At 46.6% G+C, this 16,289-nt stretch overlaps 1 pseudogene; it reads right to left on the bottom strand.

Moving 5' to 3' along the window:
* Positions 1-424: 424 nt before the first annotated feature.
* The window catches only part of LOC119435421 (surfeit locus protein 4 homolog), an 87,816-nt pseudogene continuing 71,951 nt past the window's right edge, over positions 425-16,289 (bottom strand).

Raw genomic sequence — 16,289 nt, 5'->3', positions numbered from 1 at the left:
AAGATATTATTGACACTGCAGATGAACCCTCAGCACCTTTCGCCTAGGAGGGAACTGTTCTGTCATGCGTTGCACAATACTGAGAGACCATGGACAGGTCCCGCTGCAACCATAATTCCCTCTTGTTACTACCAACACACACAGGGTTTCTCTCGAGCTACCCAAGAAGCAAACACAGCTCATAACCTTTATTTCACGCAAGAAAGTGGGTACAAGTGCCAGTGATGTTCACCAATGCTAAGAACTTGCTCAAGGGCACGTGAATGGAATGCAACTAGTGAAATCCCTCAAAGCAGGGCTTGCCGAGACACTTGTTCCAGCTTTATCTGCAAACACCACAAAGCACGCAACAACTGTTTCGAGATATTGTTTAATGGCATTTCATTCAATCTATATTTCAAAGCATACCAGTTCGTTTTTATTTTCATCTCAATTCGTTACTCAATTAATCTGTCGCAACCCGTACAATAATAACAATGCGCCCGCGACCCTACAAATCACCAGTGCAGAAGCACAAAATAAATATATGCCGCACAGTTTGTGTAGGTGGGCCAGTGGCTCTACCAGTGCTTCTTGTGCTCATCGAGGGACACACCACCGGGCCCCAGAGAGACAACCATGAGCAGCCCACCAATGACCGACATGGTCTGGAAGAAGTCATACTTGAGGAAGTCACGCATGGGCCGGTACGAAGGGACCGACCACCATGCATTGACCCACACGTTCACTGCCGTCAGCCACAGCACCACACCAGGGCGCACAGCTTGGTCTTGTAGCCCACGGTGACAAGGACCATCAGAGCAGTGGCCACCAGGTTCTGCAGCATCTGAAAGATTTCCAGCACTGGTCAGTCCAAGCATCACTATAGTAGGAATATATAAACCACAAATGTTCCAGGGGCCTAAAATAAGTTCACAGCAGTTGCACGAAGTGATGGCATGAGAAATGATGGAGGCACATTACACGAAAAAGGATCTCTGCATTAGCAGTGGTGTTGCATGGCGCCGAGTTTGAATTTTTTAGATGCTTAGACTCATCTAGGGTGGTATGATGCGTGGAACCTTGCCGTGCATGTGTGGCTTGGCTATATACTGGGTATTCAAAATTAACCTTCACGAATTTAAAAAATCACCTGTCGCAGGTGGCATAATTCTTATCGTTGAGCTGGGTTATTCGAAGAGGCAGACATTAGTAGCATGAAATCAAAACACATATTCAAATAATTTTTAAAAAATTGACCACTGAACTTAGTTAATTAAATAATTAAGTGCAATATAAAGAATATTTTGAGGAGCGCCACATGACTGCCAATCACATATTGCTGGTTTCACCCAGCTGCGGTTAACCACTTTTTTAAAATCCTTGGTTCAAGTTACGTGAAACACCCTTTACAGTACAGACCACTTATAACGTAATCGCTTATAGTGCAGGACCGGATTTTATACGGTCTTTCCAGACTCCCGTTAATTTTCCCATAGCACTCTATGTATACGCGTATTGCTTATAGTCAGTTGCGGGACATGAAATACCGTTACAGTGCAGCTGCCTGGAAGTTCGGCAGTCAACCTAGACGGCAAACGCTCCCCTCAAGCCACAAATACGTATTACTCGAATCTAACACACGTTTTCCACCGATAAACAGGTCCAAAATTGTGGGCGCATTAGAATTGAGTACGACTCTAAATCTGCGTTACCATATAGCCGCTCGGCATTTCAAATGGCCACCCTCGCCCGCGCCAGCCCATCTACCGTAGCTTCCTCCATGTGCTGCAGTACATAGGCAATATCTACCGTCTGTCTTCACGTTCTCTGTGTCTGCTCTATCAGCATGAAGTACCAAGTTCACCACGATGCCGCATTTAAAAGGAAAGTGATCATGTGTGCGAAGACGGACGGAAATCGGGCCACATCGCGTTCGGAGAATGCAAAACTTGCGTTTGGGACTGGTGTAAACAGAAGGAGAGGATTTTTGCCAGCAAAGCAATGCGGAACGTTTCAGTGGACCGAAGCAGGACGTAATCTGCGACGATCCCTTCGGTGATACGATCGCCTTGGACCTATCTTGAAAGCAATTCGCGACGAGAAGTCCGCTGCACGCCGTGTTTTCACCGCTTGTCGCGTTGAAGCGAGAGGCATGACAGCACGAAGGTCAATTCGCTCGCCGCGCTTCGGACTCGAGCGTTTTGACAGTTCGTTTCCGCGTCAACGAGCGAGATGTTTCATGTTTGCTTGTGCGCGCGTGACACCGTGCTTGTTATTTATTTAGTAAGTTTTTATTTATTTATTTTTATTTTTAGTAATTATTTAGTTGCACGGTAAATGCAACATCAACATAAAGAAAACAGTTCACGAACACACTTTCAAATGCTTTCACGTCACCAGTCATCTGCACACATTAAGCAAGGTGTTGCATTGTGGGATAGTTAAGGGAAAGAAAACAAATGCTCAAAAAGCACACTGTGAGCAAAATATATTTTTCGTAGGTAACCTGCATTGTTTATTCATGAATACAGATGAGCTTGCATAAATACTTATAATAATAAAAAAGTGGATACACTGGAATAGGCATATTCTGATTCGGCACTTGGGCAGTAGTCCGCATCGAAGGAATCGCCGCTCGACTCACTTGCAGAAGAGAAACCGGTGTGCACGTGTATAGCGTAACTGAACTGTGTAGTGAGTGCACATGGGAGAAAAACTTGATGGTTGTGCGCAACTCAGAAAAAAAAAAAACAAGTCGGAAACTTTCAGTAATCCTTTGTTCCGCCGCCAACGAGGGCAATCAGTTTTCGCGAGCCAAGTCTTGAGAAAGAAACGCAGGCATGGCAGCATCGTTTGTATACAGCGGCATTGTTTGTATATACTACCAGCGCCCGCCTGTGAACAGATGTAATAGCACCCCTGTGAGCAACAGACGAGTGAGCATCTAGCAGTGACCCTTTGAGCGATTAGAAACCAGATAGACATCAGTTTTATTGAGATAGCAAATATATGGACACTTGAAGCGCATTTCTGCCATGGTCGTGGATGTTGCTGTGAGGCTCGGTATAAAGTCCAAACATTGGTGCTGTGCACCGTATGCTGTATGTGCGAGTGAAATTTTGCAAGGGTCAGCCGACAATCGTGGCTCAATCTTGCGTGCACGAGGGAGGAAGGCAGGGTGTTCTGTGGCGCACGAGGCGAGGGGGGTTCTACTCCGGCAGTGGCTGCTTACGTCGTATCTTGAACGGGATCTATGATGTGGAAGAAGTGTGTGCCCAGCGCGGGCCTTCAAAGCATCTGCTATGTGCACAAAGTGCAACTAGCTTTGTATGCGCCGTGCTTTTGACGTTTAATTCGAATGAACCCAGAGATGCACGAAGGTCAATTCGCATGCGCTGGTGCCGCGTCTCCTCACTCCTCATTTTGACAGCGAGTTTCCGTGATCATCGAGTGAGATGTGCTCATATTTACCTGTGCACGCGTGACACCATGCTTGTTAATTTAGTTAGTAAGCAAATGTTTACAAGATATATGGCTGATAAAAACTACTATCCTTAGTTCATATACTTGTCTACTCATTTGCTATCGCAATCGATTTTTTGCCTTTTGGCGAAACTGCGACATTTTTTTTACAAGTGCAATGAACGGAAATGGCCAGCAGACGAACCAAACTAACCGCCATTCGCTGGCCTAAACAAGGCATGGGATTAAGGCCAAGAGACTACAAAGCGGAAAAATAATAAAAAGATTTATTGAATCCACGTAGGTGGCAGCACTTACTCGGTACCAGAGAGTTGAAAAATTGGTGCACTTATCAAACATACAGATGTCGTCGTAAATCTACATGAAGCCTTTTCTCTTATCTAAAGACAAATGTTGTTGCATCATGAGCCGAGTCAGTGAATCAAACTGCCTCGCTTTGAATCATTTCAAGTTTGGAAATAGCTTTTTTTTTTTTTTTAAGTACAGATCCCAAGTTTTGCTTGTGTATTCTAGTTGGATCCGCACAAGTGTATTACACGGGAGCATTTTTATGTACAACGTTAGGCAGCTTTTAGTTTATGTTTAAGTTTAGTTTAAGGGGGGCAGCGTATTGATATGTGCACACGAAAGTCTTCAGTGTACTGAAATAACACTAACTAACGCCCTTAGAATTGTCTTTGTGATAAGCACGCTTCCCGCCCAGCCGTTGTTATGGGTACATGCTATCACCAACCCGATGCAAACAGCTCGTTCGTAGCTGACTTCCATGAGGTGCTTCACTCGGTAACAGTGCTTGATCCCTAATCACCTGTCATACTGTTTGGCGATTTCAACTTCCCTGCCTTCAATTGGTCCAAATAGCTGAAACAACGTCAAAAAACACTTTTGAAAGTGATTTCCTTAATACATGTCTTACGTATAGCTTAACACAAATAGTCAGTAACCCTACGCGGCACAATGATAAGTCTTCTAACATATTAGACCTTATCCTCACTTCTCACTCTGATAATGTTTCGCCACTGATGCATTTACCTGGCCTTACCAATCATTCAGTGCTACATGCCTCATTCCAATGTGGCATCCCTGCCTTCACTAAAACTAGAAAAACTATTACGCTTTACGACAAAAGCAACTATACTGATATGAGTATTAAACTAGTGGAATTTGCCAGCTCGTTCTTTACAGGGTGCTTAGAACGTTCTGTTGAAAACTGGCTTCTAACTCTGAGTGCGCATGGCAAATACTACACCGCTGAAAAAACGTACCTATCCCTTGCTAGTCAATCAAGCGTTCCTTTTTTTCGACTACCCTACCAAACATTCTGCGAATAACTAAGCAATTCTGGAATATTATAAATCCAAAGCGTTCGCAACCTCTTGCACTGTGCGACGAGAAAAATAAGCCTATTCCAGATCACGAAATCGCCGAAGCGCTAAATCATGCATTCTCTTCCGTGTTTACGAATGAACACAAAAGCGAACTTCCCGAATTTCCATATTTCAGTCACCATACCATGCCTGCAATCACCTTCAGTTCTGATGGCATCAGGAAATGTATGATTCCTTGAAGCTGTCATCTTCACCTGGCATCGATGGTATTAATTCCAGCCTTAAAAATACTAAATATGTTAGAAGCGAATTGTCATATTTTTCAGCAATCTTTATCATCAGGAGTGGTGCTGGATGACTGGAAAGTGGGTAAGGTTATACCAGTCCCAAAGAAAGGTCCTTCATCATCATGTAGTAGTTACCCGCCCAATTTCTCTCACCACCAGCATCTGTTCAAAATTATTGGAACATGTACTTTACTCCCACATTGCTACATTCCTAACGTCTGTCAATTTCTTCCACCCTAACCACCATGGCTTCCGTAAAGGTTTATCTTGTGATAGCCAGTTAGCTCTCTTTATAAATGACACAACCCTTGATCAAAGCATCCCAGTTGATGACCTGTTTTTAGATTTCGAAAAGGCATTTGACAAAGTTCCGCATCAACGGCTTCTCCTAAAGCTTTCTTGCTTGCACCTTAATCCTCTTGTTTTAGACTGGATACGAAATTTCTTGACTAACAGACAACTGTTTGTGTATGCTAACAAGCACTCCTCTTCTAAAAGCCCTGTTCTCTCCGGAGTGCCCCAAGGCACAGTTCTTGAGCACCTCCTCTTCCTTATATACATTAATTAATTACCATGATTTACCGGCCAATCTTTCTTCTAACATTCGCCTTTTTGCTGACGATTGTGTCATTTATCGCCCAATCCTCACTGGTACCGACAACCACGCATTGCAAGATGATCGTGACAAAGTTACCACTTGGTGAAATATGTGGCTAATGTCGCTGAACACTACAAAGACTTTGCTAGTACCTTTTCATCTATGGAAGCTTCACCATACTCCAAAGTACGTTCTCTGCAACTCGGAAATATCATCTGTGGAGTCATGCAAGTACCTTGGCCTTACACTTTCAAATAATCTTCTTGGTCCTCTCATATTACGAACATCACTAATGAAGCCAATCGCACGCTTGGTTACTTCCGCTGCAACTTGTGCCTTCGTACCCCCATCCTTAAAAATAATACTAACTTTTGTCAGACCTAAGCTAGAATACGCATCTCTGTTTGGGACCCACACCAAACCGCCCGTTCTAGCACTCTAGAAGCAGTTCAAAATCGTGCAGCTCGTTTTATTTATTCTGATTATTCATACCACACTAGCGTCCCTCAGCTAAAATTAAAAGCAGGAATTTCCAATCTAGATATAAGGCATCATGTTTTTAGACTGTGTCTTTATCAAAAATTTATCATTCTGCTCCTAGTACTTCAGGTTTCATTCCAGCGCACTTTAATCTTGACGATTACGTCACGAAAAATCTGTGTACCCTCCGCCTACCCGGACCCCTGCATAGCTATATTCTTTTTTTGAGAAGACAGCCGAGACCGGAATGACCTTTCTGCCGACGCTGTCCACCACTCCAATCAACATCATTTCAAGGCTGCCATTGACTCCACATTTCACTGAAGTGATCACCCATCCCTCATGTAATACCCCACACCGGGGCCTTTGAGGTAACAATAAATAAATAAATGTCGAAGAAACCCAAGTTTTCTCGAAGCAGATGCACAAATCTTATTACTGTAACTGGACCTTTGTGATATTTTTACACCGTGAACTGGGTTAGCAACCGCTCGTTAAGTTTACAATCAAATCAACAAGATTTTTCAGATTAGAGACCTGAAGCAAAACAGTTTGCATCATTTAAGCCATGGACCACTCTAGAACAGCGTTCTTAAGAATTCTTGGTCTCATGGGAAAGTGACTGTGGTTTAAAGAGAACTTGGTGGCCTACTGATGATGTGCCGAGTTGCTGTGACAATACCATCTGTATAAAACAGTACAAGGACATCCCCGGGAGGGCGGAAAAACTCCGATTGTCAGCCTGCACTTGAAACAAACGAAATAGGCGTGAGTAGAAGTAAGGGCACATCCATTTGGACGAGAGAGGAAAACCAATTCTGCCAGTTTTCGTACAACGGTACACAATCAAATGCCTTCCCGAAATACGGCATCAATTTGTTCACCTTTATCATGTGCTACTGCAATTTTTATTAATGTTTGTGACTAGTTGGGTGGTGGTAGACAAACACTTCTAAAGCCGTGTTGGAAGTGAGGAAGAATTTGTTTTTATCCAGAATGATACATGGAAGTGTAAACCAAATGTTCCATATGCTTGGACACAGAGATGTTAATGAAATCGTGTCAGTAGTTAGACGCCATTTAGCCGATGCCTTTCTTAAAAATGGTAACTACATGAGATAGCAGCCAATCATTTGGACACGAGCCTTCAGTAAAAGATAATCTGAACAGATGGGCTATTTGTTCAGCATAGATGCGCACAAACGCATTCGAAATTTAACGTGGGACCAATGGAACTTTTAATTTTCAGGTTAAGTATTATATTAAGTATGTCTTCGTAGCTTATAAAGTCTGCAGAAAGAGTTGGAAGACAAGCGTTCAATGTGACAGTTATGTGACTGGTGAAAAGATGGAGAGATAAAAAGTAGAGATTACACAGGTTTGCCAGCGGTTATACGTGGCCCCATTAACCGAAATCTGGTCAGCTTTCTAGGCAGATAATAATTATGTAGCTGCAAGAATTCTCAAGGTTATTCTAAAGTTTGAGAGAGAATGTGGTAAAATAGGTGGCCTTAGTGTCGACAATGCTGATGCCAGTTCAGTCTTTAAAGCCGTGACTACCAGTTACGAACAAGGAGAAGGGAAACAGAGGAGCTCGATTTTGTTAATCACGACCATATGAAGCCAAACAGGCCTTGAAGTCAAGGAAAGCATAGGGGTAATCAGCTGCGGCTGAAAACTGAAATGTAAATACTGAACGGGGAAATAAAGTGGACAAAAAGATAACTTGTCACTGTGGGGATCGAACCCATAACCTTTGCATTACGTGTGTTGCATTACCAATTGTGCTACGGCAATCCGTCCACTAACTTGGGTATTTATGTGTACTAGATGTAGCCCTGGGAGTGTTAACCAGCGTCACTCAGAGCCATGGCGGGGCGGATGCGGAACATTCCCCCCCTTTTTTTTTTGACTGATGGCGTCACATAACACTGACTTGGGAAAGCAGGCACGTGGCTAATAAAACCCTCGTATGCTACCTAATGGCATTCAAGAATGACAGATTCGAGACCTTGATATTGTTACGTGAGGAAAACGAGGACCGGTGAACGTGCTTGCGGTCCCGGGTTGGAAAAGAGAGAGAGAGGGACGACGCTGAGGTGCATCAACCAGCCAGCCGCTCTTGCACTCACTTCGCGACCTAAAATAAACGGTCCCCTTATCTGTAAGGTTTAAAACGGTATCCTTTGCGCGTAACAAAGTGGTGGAGGTGCGGGTAACGCTCACAACAACGGAACCGTCACTGCTGCGCTTCGTCTCGAAGTCGCGACTTGCCGGCCTCCGCCATCTTCCGTGACCATCTTTGCCATGCCTGAAGAGGGCCTGAAGAGTGCCTGAAGAGTGCTGCCCTCGGGCTCCCGCTCCGAGGGCAACCGCCGAGCAGTCCGGTGCCGTACTACCGAGTTCCACCCACCTTCGGGGAAAAAGCGGGGAGAAGAGGAGAGAAGATGCCGAGAGTGGCTCGTCCACTATAAACGAGTGAGCAAGTCCAACGGGTGGGATTCAATCCGCTCAGCTCCACCAATGTGGTGTTCTCCCTGACCGACACCGCACCGTGTGTGGTACGAGAATCACGAGGAGGCGCTTAGAACGTGGGAATTTTTGTTGAAGAGACTCAAGGCCTGTTTTGGGGACTCAGTCGCCAAAAGAAGCGTGCTGAGCAGACATTGTCGCAACAGGCGCAGCTACCAGGTGAGACATGCACCACGTATATAGAAGAAGTTTTTAAAGCTGTGCAAGGTGGCAGGTGCTCGCATGTCGAAGAAGAAATAAAGTCGGACATTTGCTAAGGAGTGGCTGAGGACGTATCAATTTTCTAATCGGTAAAGAAAGCCTAGGTTCTGTGTCCGACGTCATTCGGCATTGCAGAACTTTTGAAACGCTCAAGATGCGTCGGATTACGCCAAAGTTTGGTCGGTTGGCAAACGTTACGACGGTTGCCAGTGTGGATACGAGCCCTTGCCTCGACCTTCCTTGACCATAGCCAGATTGTCCGCGAGGAGCTTTCCCGCCGCGATGAGATGTCGCGTTCAACAGCTGACCACCATGTCATGTACACGCGCGTGAGGGTATGACTGCACCACGTTCGGCCCCTTGGCAACCGATGGTTAGCACAGGGCCCGTAGAGTACAGCGCAGCCCCACAGTCTCGGATGACAACACGCTCTCCGACTCCACGCTATGACCGACGCGCACAGCGCACGCCTTCTCGACCCCCGATGTATCGTCATGACAGCTGCCATGAACCAACTGAATACACAAGAGAAAATGACAGTATTCGCTTCATCGACGAACAACCAAGGTTTCGACCTCCCCCGGTGTGTTAGTTTGCGGTGTCCCGGGTCATATATCGCGGTTGTGTAACCAGCGTATGAACACGTGGTATGGCAGCCTTCAGAGTTTTCACGGCCTCCGAACGGCCCCATGGTGTCCCGTGGCCAGCCCACGCATCGTCTGGCTACGAGTATTGGCCGCGCAGCTCCCGGAATCGCTCCCCAGCGTCTGACAGGAGTTTGACGCCCCCACCGCGTCCTCGTGCTTCCCGTTCTCCCTCACCGCTAGTCGCAACGCATCTCCTTCGTCACCGGAAAACTAGCTAGCGGCCGATGGAGGTGAGGTCGCTGGAGATGTGCTACTGACAGAAATACCTCCTGTGTTGATGCTTAAAAACAAAGTGCGCGTTTTGGTAGATAATGTGCCTGTGATGCTCTGGTGGACACAGGCGCAACATTTCGGTCATGAGTGTCTCTTTTAAAAGACGTGTTAGGGCGAAAGGTGTTGTTTAAATGGGACGAATACTTAAAGTTCTGTGGAGTGAGTGGCGAGCCTTTGCGACCTATTGGTGTGTGTAGTGCTGACGTGTCTTGGGAGGCCATTTATTCTCACAGAGTTTGTAATTATTCCTCGGCGACTCATGATGTGATCCTCGGCATGGATTTTTGCGGGAGTGTGGTGCCACTGTCGACTGCCGCACAGGGAAGGTATTCGAGTGGTCAGATTCCGTCAGGACTCCTTGAGAAACCCTGTAGATCGCGAAACTACGAAACTACATTGTGTGTTGTGGTGATACGGTCGTACCTGCTCATCTACCGTTTGTGTTCCCGTTGCCTGTTGCGGCGCCAATTCCGACAGCTTCGATGCTACCGTAGTAGAACCGCAAGCACGTTCACCGGTCCTCGTTTTCCTCACGCGTAACATTCACTTTGTTACGTGCAAAGGAGACCGTTTGTAAACCTTACAGATGAAGGGGACCGTTTATTTTAGGTCGCGAAGGTGAGCGCAAGAGCGGCTGGCTGTTGATGCACTCAGCGTCGTCCTCTCTCTCTTTTCCAACCCGGGGACCGCAAGCACGTTCACCGGTCCTCGTTTTCCTCGCGCGTAACATTCCTCCCGTCGCAGACGAAGCCGGCGGGCGAGTCAATCCATTTGTCTTGAAGTGAAGAGTTTCAAGCGGGCCACATGGACCACTTGGGTCTTGGCAGCTCTTCTACCACTCGCCATGAGGCGAGCTATGTTATAGGTGACTTTCAGTCTGTTAATAATCACAAATGGGTCATCGTAGGTGGCCAAAAGCTTTTGGCATAACCCGCGTTTCCGTACTGGAGTCCACAGCCAGACTAAATCACCCGGGCGATAGATTACCGGACGGTGGCGAATTTCGTAGCGTGCTTTGATCTGTCCTGCGATGCCAAAGTGCGCAAACGAGCAATACGACGAGCTTCTTGGCAAGGCAGAGAGTCTCGGGACAGTGAGATTTTCGTGACTGTGGAAAGGGAAAACAGTGTCGATGTGTACCGGGGTGGCTGTGCGTACAGCAGGAAGAAAGGGCTATACCCGGTAGTCTCATGTTTGGCGGTGTTGAACGCGTACGTGATAAAAGGCAGTACGTCATCCCAGTTCTTATCTGGTCGGATGAAACATACATAGATATCATGTTTACAATTGTTCGGTTGGTGCGCTCCGTAAGCCCATTCGTTTGTGGATGGTACGGTGTCGAGTGACGCAAGTGGGATTCACACATACGAAGCAGCTCCTCCACGACATCCGCTGTGAATTGTCGTCCACGGTCGCTGATGATCACGCGAGGCGGACCATGTCGCAGGATGACATATTTCAGCAGGAATATTGAAACGTCATTGGCAGTTGCGGAGGGCACGGCCACCATCTCGCAGTAGCGTGTGAGGTAGTCGACGCAAAAACTATCCAACGATTTCCTTTGGCTGATTTCGGAAAGGGCCCACGAAGTCAATGCCCACTTGTTGGAAAGGCGTGCTTGAGGGGCGGATCGGCTGCAGGAGACGGCTGGACCTGTAGATGGACGTTTGTGGCGCTGACACTGCATGCAGCTGGCCACATACGTTTCAACAGAGTGTCGCATTCCAGGCCTTTGCGCGTAACAATATGAATGAACTAGGAGAAGTAAAATGAGGGGCTCGATTTTTGTTAACCACAACCATATAAACCCAGCAGGCAATGAAGCCAAGGAAAGCATAGGGCTAATTAGCTATGGTTGAAACTAAAATGTAGAAAATAATGAAGAGGAAATGAAAGTGGTCGAAAAGGATAACCTGTCGCATTACGAGTGCATCGACCTGCCTCGACTAAACCAAACCTCTGCATGGCCAGCAGCTTGCTAACTGGGCAGGATCAACGAGTTACTGTACATCCTAGCCAAGGCTCAAAGTATCCTGATGTGAGAAATGCGCTGACCTGGAGGACAGAGAGCTCGAGGCGCAGCATGGTGATGAACATGAAGACAAGCAAGATGCGGCCCGTCAGCTGCATGTACGATTGGGCTTGTTCTCGCCCAGGGAAGGCACGCCTGCAAACAAGCTCTTGGCCTCCACCCGGCTCTCGGCAACCAGCAGGAGCAACGCCCCAATCAGCGACATGCTCCTGCAAGTGTAACCACGTTATTAAGCACCTGCACATGACTAAACTGCCCAACCACAGTGGCTGTACACCAGAAAAGCACTATTTGAAGCAGAAAAAAAAAAAAGCTCAAAATAATTACCCAGGCCACGTCATTCCTAGGCAATGCTTGCATTTGCTTTCTCCATCACATGGTTGTACATTTCAGCACTTAAAGTGCATGAGCAGCAAAGTTAAATGCGGGTAAAGCCTGCCATGTCAAAACATTTGTCAAGCACGACAAGTGTGAAACAGCATAGACTTGGCAGATATGGAACACCAGGAAATCATGCGAATGCAAACACTCTTGAAAAATGTCACTGCAACAAGGACACACAAAAAAACATGCACCATGTGTCCTTGCTTCAGTCCTGCTGAAGACATGAGAACTACACGGCATGGGTTGCATCATGACCTTTTGTTTGTATTGAAGGCATGCTAAGGCTCCGTCTCTTTAATGCTTCAATGACAAGCCATGCATTACTGATATATAGTTTTTCCAGACAGACAACCTTGGAGCAGAAAAACAAACTATAGTAATACCCAAACTACAGTGACAAAGCAAATGTTGAGAAGCAACATCGCCAGTGATCACACAAGGAATGTCATTGGAGCCAACGCTTTGGTGTTATTCACTTCAAGCCTCCATCTTCCAGAGAACCTTGTCTGAATATGAACAGAGTTGCTATTATGTTCACAAGAATATCGTCGATCCCACTTGTCCTGCTATCCATGTATTGTCTGTCACCTGACCTGCATCCGCACAACGCATCGTGTGCGGCTTGCGGGCGCACAGTAGCCAGCCCTTTCAGTTGATGCTCCCGCTCCTGCAATTGGTAACATGCGAGCAGGAATCAACTAGGAAGTTCCACAAGCTGAGAATCATTTGTCTGCCTGGTCTATTCTTGTTGCAGATGGAGACCGTTTAAGTGGCATACTGTATGTTCACACATTGTTTGTGGCTCAGGTGAGTCAGCACGGTGCAGTTTCAGAACAGACTACAGTATAGACCACTTATAACGTAAACCACTTATAGTGCAGGACCGGATATAGTGCAGTCTTTTCAGATTCCCGTTAATTTTCCATAGCACTCCATGTATACACGTATCGCTTATAGTGCAGCTGCGGGAAACGAAATACCGGTTACAGTGCGGCTGCCTGGGAGTACAGAAGTCAGCGGAGACGGTGAACGCTCCCCTCAAACGGGCGCCCCAAGGAGTGCTCGAGAAGGAAAAGAGACAGGAAGTGGAGGAGAAGGGCATGTGGTGCGAGAACGAACAGCCAGTGAGGCTGAAACCAGAATCTTGAGTGCGAGTCGTGAAATATCACGGCGCACATAGCGAACGAGCGCCACGAAACTGCCAACGCCGGACAACGCTCGCTTCACGATAACGGCAGTAAACGAAACTTCAGGGAGAGGGGCGGTGCCGGCACGGCACGGCGAAGGGCGCACGCGGAGACCGTGGAATGTGAGGGAGGAGGGCGGCAGGGAAGCGGATTTCGCCTCGGCAACTCCGCCGCTTCGGTGGCTCCCTCGCCCTCCCTCGTAGCTCCCTCACTTTCGACTGTCACAGTGCATGCCCGCCGCCATGCAGGCGCCGCCGCTCCAGCCGGCCCGGCGCCAGCTCCCCGAAGTTTTGTTTTCTGCTCGTTATCGGGAAGCAGCATTTGCCGGCGGGGGCAGTTTCGTTGGCCGGCCTGGGACAGCGCCGCTGCTTCCCTCTGCGCCGTAGCCACGCTGTGTGCAAGGTCAACACGTGACTAGAAAGTAGAGGAAGCATAAAGGAGAAAGAAGGGTTCACTGCCACTCACTGCTTGTCGGCATGTACACGCATGTTCCGGCGCAACGCAGAATCGGCGACCTTGCCATTTGAGAGAGGGTGAAATTTTCGCCGCATTTTTTTTCTTTCTTTTTTGTTTTGTTCGCGCGACATTGAGGGGTCTCTCCTAAGTTTTTACTCTATGGCGGTGCCCTAGCAATGCCGGCCGGAGGCGCCGCCACGTGAATTATTTCGAATTAACGAGATTCGACTAAATTGAATGCAAACGTTCTAGCTGCATTCCTCAACTGTCGCATATGGGCGCACGACGGCTCGGTGCACATGTTTTGCATATGTGCGGGCCTTGAAAATTGTTGCTTTGGTTATAGTGCGGTACCGCTTATAGTGGCGGATGTTCGCGACTCCGGTGACTTACGTTATAAGTGGTCTACACTGTAGTTTGTACATTGGTTCCGTAATAAAAATGCACGATAGAGTTTCATGCATGCGAGAGGCACCAGTCATGCCGCAGGTGCTCGCATTAATTGCAATTTGTAGATCGAATTTTCTCAGCGCCAAAATTACAAATTTCATATGGATCCAAATTATACTAAAGGCCCCTCACCAGGCCCTATGCAAATTTTATATACACTGGAAGTTCTAAAACAGCGTATAGGGATAATTTACAAAAATTGATTGATTGATTTGTAGGGTTATTGGCGCAAGGGCCAGAGTGCCAAAGAGCGCCAAGTCGAGATCTGTGCTTCTCAATGATAACGTGTTAAATGAGGAGTAATAACACGGCTGTATAGAGGCCTAAAACATTCGCTGAAAAGTTTAAAATAGATGTGGTGCAATGTGGCTGTAAAAGGCCTCAAACTTACTCGCTCTAAAGTGCTAAAATACAAGTTTGTACATATTAAAATGACACCGATTGATTGTGTCTGCGATGACAATAGATGTTTCACGAGATAGGGATGATCAGTAAAATATGTAGTGACTAGCACTAGTGCCTCAGCAAAGGCCTTGATGCAAGGGCTGGGAGGCACGTGCTCTAGAAAATGGTTTCATTGCAGCTACGACCTCCAGGTGGACAAGTAGCCTGGCCAAATACAGTTAAGGTGTCAGTTAAAAAGTCTAGTACGGTTCGAAAAGTAAAAGGGGTTCGTTGCCAGAAAGAATGCTGGTGTAACGGTATGTGTTGGAGATAAGCGGAGGGGAAGTACTTTTTCCTTTCTTCTCTATTCAGCGCATTGAATAAAAACATGAATAACTGTAAGCCTGTTCCCACATTTGGTACATGTCGGAGGTTCGCTTCCTGTCAAGAAGGAGTGAGTGGCATAAGTGTGTCCTATTCTTAATCTACAAAGAAGAACTTCCTTATGTCTTGCTGTTCTTTCAGATATCCAGTTATCTAATTTAGTTTGATAACGTGTAGCTTATTCACTACTGCATTATCCATTGGTCCTGCCAGTACTTCCTCAGTTTGGAGTAAGAAGGGCTTAAGTTATGTTGCTGGTATGGGTTTATTCATATCCGTTTCATTAAAAGCGACTGATGTTGCATTTTCGTCAGCAGCTACATTACCTTTTATGCCCCTATGACCAGGTACCCAACATAGGACGATATTTAGTTGTACATTAAGGCTAAGCATAGTTCTGTGTATAGTTCATTAAACGGGGTTCTTATGTTTCGAGAACTCATTAGGGCCCTTACTACGCTTAATGAATCTGTGAAGACGATGGCTTTATTTAGCTATTTAGAATTTATTGGCTTTGTCTGATGTGGTTTACAGCTGAGAATATCGCGTACGCTTCAGCCATGAAAATACTTGTGTAGGGATTCAGAGCACCGGAGGTGGAAAAAAATGGCCCAAGAGCTGCATACGCGACACCAGCAGATGATTTGGAAGCATCTGTATGAAACTCGGCACAGCAATACTTCGCTGGAGTTCGAGAAATGTGATCGTATGTGCCTCAGGTGCATGTTTCGTTATTTTGACAAAAGAGATATTGCACTCCATGGTCTGCCATTCCCAAGGCGGTGGTAGGCGAGTGGGAGGCATTAGATATTTTCTGGGAGGTGAATATCTGTTTCTTCTGCCATTGCTTCCAAGCGCAGGCTCAAGGAGTTCTAATAAGTGAGCGGTTATGATAAAGTCTGGCAGCGGACAGGTCGCTAACGATGGAATGACATGGATGCTCGGTGTCTGATTTACCTTAGTGTAGTATGAAAAACTTAAGAATGTTCGCGTAGATGTAAGGACCATTCGTTGGACTCGACGTACAGACTTTCAACAGGGCTCGTTAAAGGCACTGTTGCGAGTCTTATACCGAGGTGTGGATGGGTCGAGCATCTTTAGCGCACTCCGAGTTGCGGAATGGTACACCACGGCTCCGTAGTCGAGGGTGATTGTACAAGACTCTTGTACAGGCTAAGCAAACATTCCTGTCACTGCCCCA

Source organism: Dermacentor silvarum, unplaced genomic scaffold, assembly GCF_013339745.2.
Source record: "Dermacentor silvarum isolate Dsil-2018 unplaced genomic scaffold, BIME_Dsil_1.4 Seq692, whole genome shotgun sequence".
Lineage (NCBI taxonomy): Eukaryota > Metazoa > Arthropoda > Arachnida > Ixodida > Ixodidae > Dermacentor > Dermacentor silvarum.
This window is presented reverse-complemented; position numbering and strand designations above follow the sequence as displayed.